The 11,109-nt window shown below is 41.8% G+C and overlaps 1 non-coding gene across 1 annotated transcript; it reads right to left on the bottom strand.

Annotated features, from left to right (window-relative positions):
- Positions 1-888: 888 nt before the first annotated feature.
- Positions 889-995, bottom strand: LOC118484470. Its single transcript, XR_004873581.1, has one exon. It is a non-coding gene; the product is annotated as a small nucleolar RNA R71 (small nucleolar RNA).
- Between the last annotated feature and the right edge of the window lie 10,114 nt (positions 996-11,109).

Raw genomic sequence — 11,109 nt, 5'->3', positions numbered from 1 at the left:
TTTTTGGCGCCGTTGCCGGGGACACAAGGATTTTAAGAAAGTTAGGAATCAACGGCCTAATCATTTTCTTTATTTTCTTTTTATTTTTTAGGATTTTCTTAATTTTTCAGCTTCTGCAGAGCTCAGCACGTGCCGTGCCTGGTCGGACACGCCCCGTGCCCAGCATTGGTACTGGCAGTTTTTATTTTCCGAGTTACAGAAGGCTGAGCACGGGGTCGTGTCGATGCAACACGGGGCCGTGTCTAACTTTCCAGTAACAGGGATCCGGAAAACAATCACTGTAACTCTGACCACGGGCCGTGTTCACTGAGCACGGGGCCGTGGTGAACCTTCTGACCAACATTCTTTTCTGTTTTGTTGCAGGACTTGGAACCCGACGCCACCTCTACGTAGTGTATGAGCTCCATTTCTAATAAAGACATAAAAGAACCTCTAGAAGAACCCGAACGCTTTCTCAGAAAAAGACTAAAAGCTAAAAACCAAGAGAAGGTTTCGGGGGACCCATTTCCAGTGGCGGACCAGCATACCCTCATGGATTACCTACGACCCACCGTAGGTAACCTTGGCGCCGCTATCAATGCACCGAATGTCGAAGCCAATAACTTCGAACTTCGGCCACATTTGATACAGATGCTTCAGAACTCTGCAACCTTTCATGGGCTTTCGGACGAGGATCCCCATATATATAATACTAATTTCTTAGAAATATGTGATACCTTTTGGATCAATGGAGCATCAAATGACGCCATCCGCCTCCGAATGTTTTCTTTTTCACTAAAAGACCGAGCAAAGGCTTGGCTTAACGCCCTCCCAGCTGGATCGGTAAACACCTGGGATGAACTAGCCAAAAAATTTCTATATAAGTATTTCCCTCCCACTAAAACGGCTAAATTAATGACTGAAATTGATACCTATTCACAAGAGGACGGGGAATCCTTATATGAAACTTGGGAAAGGTTCAAGGAGCTATTGCGAAAGTGTCCTCATCACGGTCTTGCGATATGGCAACAAGTATCCACTTTCTATAATGGGTTGTTGCCACACACAAGACAAACACTTGACTCTAGCTCCGGGGGACTTTTAGGTAATCGCCGCTCGCATGAAATATATAATCAAATTGAGGAAATTGCTCAAACCAATTTCCAGTGGCACACTCCCCGAGGCAATAAATCTATTGCCCCGGGCGCCCATAAGGTTGATGAAAGCACCTCTTTACAAGCCCAAATCGAGGCCCTTTCTTCTAAAATTAAAAAGTTAGAGATGACAAAAATAGTCTCGGTTATGGCTTGTGAAGGGTGTGGTGGGCCACATGAAAATTGGAGTTGTATGAAAGAAACAGGTGATCAAACAGAATCGGTAAACTACATTGATAATAGACCTAGGCCGTCGGGTCCTCCAACGGGCACCTACAACCAAGGATGGCGAAACCACCCTAACCTTGGTTGGAGAGAACCCGGCAATAGTAGTAACCAACAAAATCAACGAACAAACTTTCAACAACCAAGAAATGAGTCACAAAATTTCCCTCAACAACAAGGTGGACGAGAAAGGCTTGAAGATACTATATCTCGCCTTATCTCCGACACTGAAAAGAAAAACTCGGATAGGTTTCTACAATTAGAATCAAATTTTAGAAATCAACAAGCTAGTATACAAAATATCGAAAAACAAATAAATCAACTAGCCCAGAATTTCTCCGAGAAACCGCAAGGCGCGTTACCAAGTAATACCGAAACAAACCCAAAGGCACAAGTTCATCTCATCACCTTACGTAACGTACCGTGGGTCCCGAAGAAGGGCCACCGCCTACTGAGGAGATCACGTCACCGCCCCACCAAGAGAAGGTTACTTCCCCACCATCAGAGCCCACCAAGGCTCCTCCGGTTCCGTACCTCGGTAGGTTAATCCGTCAAAAGACCAATGAGCAATTCGCAAAATTCGAAAGTCTACTAAAACAATTGCATGTCAACATTCCTTTCATTGACGTCCTAACCCAAATGCCTAAATACTCTAAGTTCATGAGGGACTTCCTCACTCATAAAAGGAAAATTGAAACATTGCAATTAGTTAACTTAGGCGAAGAATGCTCTGCTCTCGTACTCAACAAACTCCCCCAAAAGAAAATTGATCCCGGAAGCTTCACAATTCCTTGCTCAATCGGGGACTCCCCCGTGCGTAATGAAATAGCCGACCTTGGGGCTAGCATTAACCTCATGCCCGCATCAATGTTCAAAAGACTCGGCCTAGGAAAAATGAGTCCTACAAAAATGAGTATACAACTTGCTGATCGATCCGTCAAATTCCCGCAAGGTGTCATTGAAAATCTCCTAGTCAAGGTCGACAATTTCGTCTACCCGGCCGACTTTGTCATACTTGATATGGAAGAAGACACCGAAGTCCCCCTCATACTAGGGAGACCATTTCTCGCCACCGCACAAGCAGTGGTGGACATGAATGACAGAACACTCACTTTGAAATATGGGGATAATGAAGTGAAGTTCGGGGTTGGGAAGAGAATAGAGGACGATGACCCGGTCAATTACATGAAGGTTATTGATTCGAGTTTGGACGATGCTCTCCGACCGTGCAACATGGGATGCAAAACATCCCGCTCGGAAAACATATAACCTCGCCTTGGGTCTAGCCAAGGACCCTTATAAACGTGGCGCACCACGGAGGCATTCCGCGGAACTATCCTTAGTTTAGTTTAACCTTTTAATTTTAATTTGCAGGAATCAAACACACTCGGGATGGTCAAGGATAACAAGGGAAACGAGAAACATGGCCCCATGCACGAAAATAGGGCCATCCGACAACAATTTCTTCATTACAGTAAGCTCAGCACGGGCCGTGTCCAGCCAACACGACCCCGTGCTGAACATCCTGCAGAAAATTGCCCAGTTCAGGTAACTGGACACGGGCCGTGTTCACTGAACACGCCCCCCGTGTCCAGGCTTTTGTTTCTTTTCTTTAATTTTTGTCACTGGCACCTGAACACGGGGCCGTGCCTGGTCCCCACGGGGCCGTGTCCAGACTGCCAGTAACAGAAAATAATGCTTTTAACACCATTTTACACATTCAATCAACCTAAAAACTTATTTTTGGGACACATTGAGGACAATGTGTAATTTAAGTGTGGGAAGGATGCTAAAACCTTGAATTTTGCAAGTCCTAATAACAAGCCTTACACAAAACTCTATTTGGAATTGCTAATCACCCCAAATTTTTACAAAAATTTTGCATTTTTTTTACTTGTCTAAGTTTAAGTTGGGAATTCTAACTCTAACAAGGTTATATTTTTACAAATTTACAACCGATAGCGTCGTAATAAAAAGAACCAACATAAGAAAATTATGAAACGGCATGACAAACTTAGTTAAAATTTGATTATATATACTTGATCACGTAAAAACCCATTCCCACAAAAGTGAGTTTTGAGCCTTTAAAGAGCATACAAATACATATCTTTACATTAAATGCTCATTTTTCGTTTCTTGTGTGAATAGCCGCTTGGTTCTTAAGACTCTAGAACTTGCCACGATAATTCATTCCCGGTCTTTACCAACTTAAACCCAAGTAAGTAAATGATGGAGGCATTAGGACTAACCCTTTTTCTTTCAACACCATTATTTTCATTTTTCTTTTTACCTACCCAAAAATTCCCCCTAGTTAACCCCTTTGAGCCTAAACCTTTTCATTTCTTAACCCAAAACCCTTTTTACCCACCAAAATCCCTTTTTCATTTTTTTTTACCCCTTATTTTAGTAACAAAGCTTGGTTTTCATGTGACTCTTGAAAAAAAAAATGATGATGAAGTTGAAAATAAACAAACAAAGCTCCTCAAACAAAAGCTTGTTTGAATAAATACTTCATTGAAAATAAAAAGTCACAAAAACAAAATGTTTTACGAAAACCAACGATTTTTACGTCTTTCGCCCTTTTCAACTAACCACTAACCCAACCACCCGCCTTTCGCTCCTAGGTGAGTTGCACAACTGACGATAGGTGTCGGAAGGTCCTTGGTCGCTCATACTGTAAACTAACAAATAGTCAAATAACACACAATAATAAAATACAAATATGCATGTAGTTTCGTAGAAAATTTCCTAACATTTTGAATAATATCTTGGTGTCAACAGAACACTTCTGTTGCTGAATCAGTGGCTTAGCTCTGATACCACCTTCTGTCGCAACCCCCACCCCCTATCTATCTCGAGAACGGGCGGCCGCGAGAATCAGTATTGGTGGTATCGGTGTTTATCAATTTGGCAGCGGAAATTACATCAGGACCATAGTTAGGAAATATTTTATCAGAGTAAAACACCTCATTTTATATTGATAAATATATTGGGATAAAACCCAAGTATTCATTACAAACTGATTTATAGGGATGGACCCTATTTTATTGAAAATAAAACATCTTCTTTATTTAGGTAACTTTTATAGCCACTTTTCCAAGCCTTCAGTGCTGTCCAGCTGGCTTCTAGTTGGCTTTCACATTTTGTTACCTGAAACGCGTTTAAAAACATTTTGTCAGTGGGAAATACTGGTGAGTGAATCCCAGTTTAATCAAGAAGAATTTTATCTTTTAACAGTATTGAGAGCGATTACAATGTTTACATCTACACAATTACTCATTCAGTACTGTCAATCCTGACTGGTGGGTCATATTACACATCGGCTAACTCTTTGTCCAATGGTAACGTGTTACACATTTTGTATACAAAACCCCAACATACCGGCAGTAATTGAAGACTACAAAGACTCAATCACTGCTAATTATAATTTAAATAAATAAAGGTTTTGTAAAAATAGTTTGCAAAAAGGTTTACAAAAAGGAGATTACTCACATTGCTGTCTTAGGTTTTCCTTTAGAGTTTCCTGGTGATTATCTATTAAATACACAAATGCACACATGTTAGTATAATAACCCAATATTTACATTAGTAATACCCTCCCCGAGACGGCATTCCAACGACTACGTCGGGCAGAACCTCGACAGCCGTTACGGAATCCTGGATCAATCGAGTATCGTATCTAATACGTAATCGGGGTTATGATACTTACAACGAGGCAGAACTTCGTTAATTAGGGGGTATTATGCCCGGAAATTACTTTAACTACTCAGAAATTCGAGAGAGAAAAGAGAAATGAACGATCTGGACTGAAGGCCGAAGCCCTCCATTTATAGGGCTGTTCCTGGACTTCGTTGCGCCCCGCGAAGATGGTAGCCAAGGGCTACGCGGCCCGCGAGGGTGGCTAGGATAGGCCCTAGCTGATCCGACTCACACCCTAGCTTCGACACACCTTGTGCCACGTGACGGCACCGGGCTTAGCCGCTTGGTCTCTCGCTCGCGCCCTGCGTAGACCAAGGACGGGTCTTACGCGGTCCGCGACAACCCTAAAAATTTGATTTTTAAATTTAATTTAATGAAATAAAGGTATTCGGGGCCCGTTTTCGTATTTGGGGTGTATTTTTGGACGTATTGGGACACTTTAAATATGTTTAGGGTGTCGGAATATTTTGGAGGGTTGTTATAGTCGTGGACAGGGGTTGTTAAGGGCTTTACTTCACGTGTCCCAGGCGGGATATGTGTTGTGCATTCTACAACTCGCAGTCACATCTGTGCATATTTAATTGTCGATAACCTACTAGCTTCACTTTGCTACATGTTACATGCTGGTTATGCGTAAAACGATTTCGCTATCTATTATACTACTAAACTTGTATGCTTACCTTTACACTATGTGTATTGACCTCTATTTTAACGTATGTGACAGGTGTTTGAGATGCTAGGATGCTTGCTCTGTGGAATCAAGTAGGAGAGAGTCTAGAAACAAACAAACAATTTAAATTCTGAGTTGTCGAAAAAATTTATTTGTCTATGAGATATTATGTCTATGATAACTGATTTGCTAAGTATGTTATGGTATGGGACGTAACTTTAAATATTTGGTAAAATTAGTTGTTATAGATTTCTCCTGGACAATCTGTTTCGCTCAGTGTCGCGCCCCGATGTTTCCGCCATCGGTTGTGGTGTGACAATGAGCTCTTTTAGCTCCTCCCATGCGAGACCATAGGCTGCATCGTTTTCACGCCTGTTGCACTCGGCAGTCCACCAGTCAAGTGCCTTTGACTGAAATACACCAATGGCATTGACAGTGCGAAATTCTCGGGACATCCACTTTGTCGGAAAGTGACTTCAATCAAGTCAAACCATTGAAACATCTTACTGGGTCCATCTTCACCAGTAAAGGTCATAGGACCGCAGGCTTTGAACTGCTTGAAGCTGAATGGAGCTTTCGGCGAGACATTCTTGGAATCAACTGAAGAGGTGTTGCTGACAGCGTGAATTTCACTGACAATTTGAGGGATCACCTTGGCCATTTCCTTGGCCATGAGAGAGGCGATGCGTTTGTCAGCATTTCATTGGACCGCAGATTCGATTATAACGGGTTTTGTTAAGAGTTTCATTTCATACGACATATTTTATTATTATTATTATTCACATATAGCACAAAACCACGAAATCACATGAGCACATAATCACATAGGCACATAATCACGTATTTGCACATATACACATAAGCACATATTAGCACATAATTCACATAAACACATATTTTGCACGTATTCACCTTCTCTAAATTGCGTATAGCGCGTGCGAGTTTTGCGTGATATAGCGAAGCATAAGCGGGGAGTTTAGCGTATGAGGCTTCTTAGTTTGTTCGCGATTAGTTAGCATTTTAGATTGCGAGAACTTTGCGAGTTGTGCATATCAAAGCGGGGAGCGAAAAAAAACGAAACCATAAATGTGTAGAGATCAAAGTTCACAATGTTAAAAACACATAAACACAATAAACTTGATGATGCGTAAAATCGACAATTGCAGGCTTGAAATCAATAGAGTGTCTTGGGTGTTGAGACATCGACTACCCAAAGTGATTGATGCGTGTTGGTGTGTATATATTTTAGGTGTATATTTTAAGCCCTTTTACACTTTTTTAGCCAAGTTTTAAATTTATAAAACACGATATTTACTAACACTAAACACACATATGGGCAAGTGCACCCATCGTGAGCGTAGTATAGTGTTGGTAAGATACCGAGGTCGTCCAAGGACACAAGAGCTTTTAGTACCGGTTTATCCTCAACGTCTAATCAAATCAGAATGTTAGAAAAAGGTTTTTAAACTAGAAAAAAAACTAACTAAAATGCTGAAAATAAAAATAAAAATAAAAACAGATAGACAAGATGAATCACTTGGATCCAACTCGTGTGTAGTGTAACCTTTGATTATTTTCGCACTTTTGCACTTGTTTAAGAGATTATCTTAGTTATTGTAGTAGGCTCCTCTTTTGACGGTGACGTTACCCTCAACCCAGTAGTTTGAGTCAGTAAGGATACAATCCTAAAGGGTCGAATTATTGAAAGATAATTAATTAAGTTATTAATGCATAATGTGGTAGGCCCCTCTTTTGAAGGCGACGTTACTCTCGGCTAAGTAGTCTGAGTCAGCAGGGATACAGTCCTAAGTAGCCGGGTTAAAGTTTTAATAGTAGTTTAACTTATGAGGGGATCAAAGAGTTTGGACCCCGCCATCCAATACCGTTGGGTATTGAAGGAGGTCATACTAAATTTGACCCAGGTCCTTTGCAGGATCTATACACTGAACAATGGCAAGACTCTTACCAAACCGTTCCCTTAACCCCCGACCAGGTAGCCAACATACCTCCATATAGACCATGGAGATATGAATGGTGAAAATCTTTTATTTTATATTGACAGTAAAATAATGCCAAGACACCACGGACAAACGATAATGAAGAATCACCTTCAACATAAGAAACTAGTAATTAAAGTCATTAATACAAAACCAATTAAAAAGTGCAAAAGATTAAAAATAAAAAGTATTACACTAAACACTTGTCTTCACCAAGTGATGTAAGAGACTTAGGCAAACATGGCCTTTGATTGTCAAGAACTCTTACGATCAATCTTGGATCCCGAGACGAATCACACACTCTATGATGGACAATGGATGATGGTGGTGGATGATGGTGTTGTGATGGTGGTGGGTGGTGGGTGGTGGGTGAAGTGTGGGAGAGGTGGTGTGCCAAGGGATGAGTTGCAAGAGCTCCAAGCACTCCTGTTTATAGGCTGAACAGAAGCTCGGGCACGGCCCCATGTCCATTGGGCACGGCCCCGTGTCCATCCTCCTATCTTTCTTCATTAAATGCACTTTGTCTGCATTAGTTGACCACGCCCCCGTGTCCGCTGAGCACGACCCCGTGTGCAGAAGCATATCTGTACTATCAAGATTTGCCTGGATTCCGCGAATCTTATAGTTGACCACGGCCCCGTGCCCACTGAGCACGGCCCCGCGGTGGGCGATGGAAGCTTCTACAACTTTGTCTTTTCTGCTGACACTTGGGCACGCCCCCGTGCTCATTGAGTACGGGGCGTGTTCAGTCTTCTGTCTTCTTTTTTTGCTTGGGAAGATGCTGTCGGGAGGTCGGGCATGCCACGTTTGTTCCTTTTCTTGTATTTGTGTCAGATTTAGCTGCCTTTTTGCTTCTTTTGTTTATTTGAGCTCATTTAATCCTGAAAATACAAAAGGAAGACAAAAGCACACTTTTTCCAACATTAGTACTAAAAAAGGGTTAGTTTTATGCCACAATTGATGTAATTTATATGTTGCATTTTGTGCACATCAGTGATTCGACTATTCCCAACAAGTTCGGGCACACGCTTTAGCCTAATAGACTCATGCTCTCACCGTAATACGGCTAACGACATTCATCCTTCCAGTTACTACGTGCCCCGAGTCACTAGAACAGTCGAGACTTTGGTGAGATCTTTTAAAATTAGTTTAGGGAGTGGAATGGGTTATTAAGATGCGGGTTTCACCCCTAACTTAATAACTTCTCTCCTAACTGTGGTGAGAACCACCACGAGATAGAAATGGAGAAATCCGTCGAGATTTGGATGTCACTCCTAACTCAACGAAAGATTCTCGTGCGGGATATGATACGCAGAGTGAGTGATTTTATCGAGAGTTCTTGGTTTTCACACTTAATCTCGACACAATCACTCGCTGGTGTTATACGAGTCTTCAAACGTGTATATCGTGTTAGCCTTAGGAAAGGCGTGTATACTTAGCCTTAGCAAAGGCAAATGCTTATACATTTCAAGATTCACAAAATAGCTCATTCGTACGAAGCCACAACATGGGGGTTTTTACGAAGCTACAACATATGCGTTCGAAGCTACAGCTTGTGCGTTCGTACGAAGCTACAACTTGTGGGTTCGTACAAGAAGGTCTGTTTGGTACTTAGACTATAGACTAGGTCTGTTTTGCATGATTCGACCGACCGATGGCGGAATCATCGGGATGTGGCATGATGCGAATAGGTTGCTCGAGAGAATCCATAACAACTAATTGTGACAATATTTAATAAGGTTCAATATCCCATACTATCAAACAAACATTCTCACAAAACGGAAACAGAATTCAGTAGTTTCTCAAGCAACAAAACATAACATTCAAAACTTGTAATTTGATTTAGGCGTGTTTCTAGAAATCCTAAACCATTTCCAGCAGTAATCCATCAACCTGTTACATACGTTAAAATAAAATCAATACAATAATATAAAGGTGAGTACAGAAGTTTGCATAAGTATAGTAATGAAGCGTTTACGCATAACCAACATGTAACACGAAAAGGGGCGAATCAAGTAAGCTATCGACAATGATACAAGCTAACCAACATGACTGCGAGTAGAGTATGCGCGATACGTGTTCACCACAGTGAGTACGTAAAGTAAGAAACCCTTAACAACCCTCGAATAAACAGGTGCTGAGTCCAAACTATAGTACTATCGTTGCTAAGGGTGGTAGGGCAAGTCTTCACTGTGTAAACATAGCATACAACCATTCAACTATTCACGTATAACATGCGAGAGCGATTAGCGTTCATAAAAGAGTTTAAGCGTTGTGTGCGTTTTGTTTTGATAGAGAACGTATGTAACACCCAAAAGTGCGTTAAGCGAAAAAGGGTTCGAGTATACTCACAGTGCATGTTTAACAGTAAACACAGTCTGGATGGAGTGGAGGGAGCACCGGATCAGCCTGCGTACGGAAACAGAAGTGCATAAGCCTTCCAAAAGTGCTGAAACGGTCGAGTTGGAGTGTCAAGTGGGAAACAGAGGCTTCATACGAAGCCAGTGCCTTCGTACGAAGGCGTGCCTTCGTACGAAGGGATGCTTCGTACATGTGTTGCTTTTGTGTCCAAAATTAAGTGTTCTTCGTGTCTTTCTTCGGGAAATTGAGTGTTCATCCCTCCAGCCTTAAGCTACTGATTAAACTTAGAGCCGGAGAGGTCTTTTGAGCGATTCAATCACATGTGGGAACTTGGGCTGGGTTGTGCAAAGCCAGTGTCTTCTGCCTTCGTACGAAGCCGGGGCTTCATACAAGCCAGTCCAGCTCGCACAAATGGCTGTTTTTGCGTTCTGAGCTACGTTTTTGCCTGAATCGGATGTGTTTTCGAGTCCTTTTCATGACGGTTTGTCACCACTTCGTCCCACTATCCAGTGAACGAAACATGTGTCGGTTTTGGTCCGTTTTTGTGTAAAAATGGAGTTTAAAATGATTTTTCCTTGGATTAACACTTGGTGAGTTCGAAATCTTCAGATCTCTATCTTGGGAAGCCAAGGCTAAGCCCAATACACTCGTTTAAGTGTAGATCCATAGCAAAATCAGAAGTTTTGATGAAAAAGATGAAGGTTTTCATAAAATAGAGAAGTTTAGATGAAAATCGGAGATAAACTCGTGGAAAATCATGGTGGAAATCGTTGTGATACTTGTAAAAATATCAAATCTTACTTGGAATGCAGAGAGAGAACAAGTAGGGAGTGTTCTTGAGAGAATGGCAGCAAGTTATGAATGAAGAGGTGAGCTTGGTATTTATAGAGGAGCACTGCAGGTCTTGTACGAAGCTGTTGCCTTCGTACGAAGGCAGTGCCTTCGTACGAAGGTGGTGTCTTCGTACGAGGGGACCTGTTTCGTTCATGAAATTCCCGTTTCGCATGTCGGGTGTGTGTTTCGT

The sequence above is a fragment of the Helianthus annuus genome, chromosome 11, assembly GCF_002127325.2.
Source record: "Helianthus annuus cultivar XRQ/B chromosome 11, HanXRQr2.0-SUNRISE, whole genome shotgun sequence".
In the NCBI taxonomy this organism is placed as follows: Eukaryota; Viridiplantae; Streptophyta; class Magnoliopsida; order Asterales; family Asteraceae; genus Helianthus; species Helianthus annuus.
Note: the sequence above shows the minus strand (reverse complement) of the source record. Positions and strands in the feature narration are given on the sequence as shown.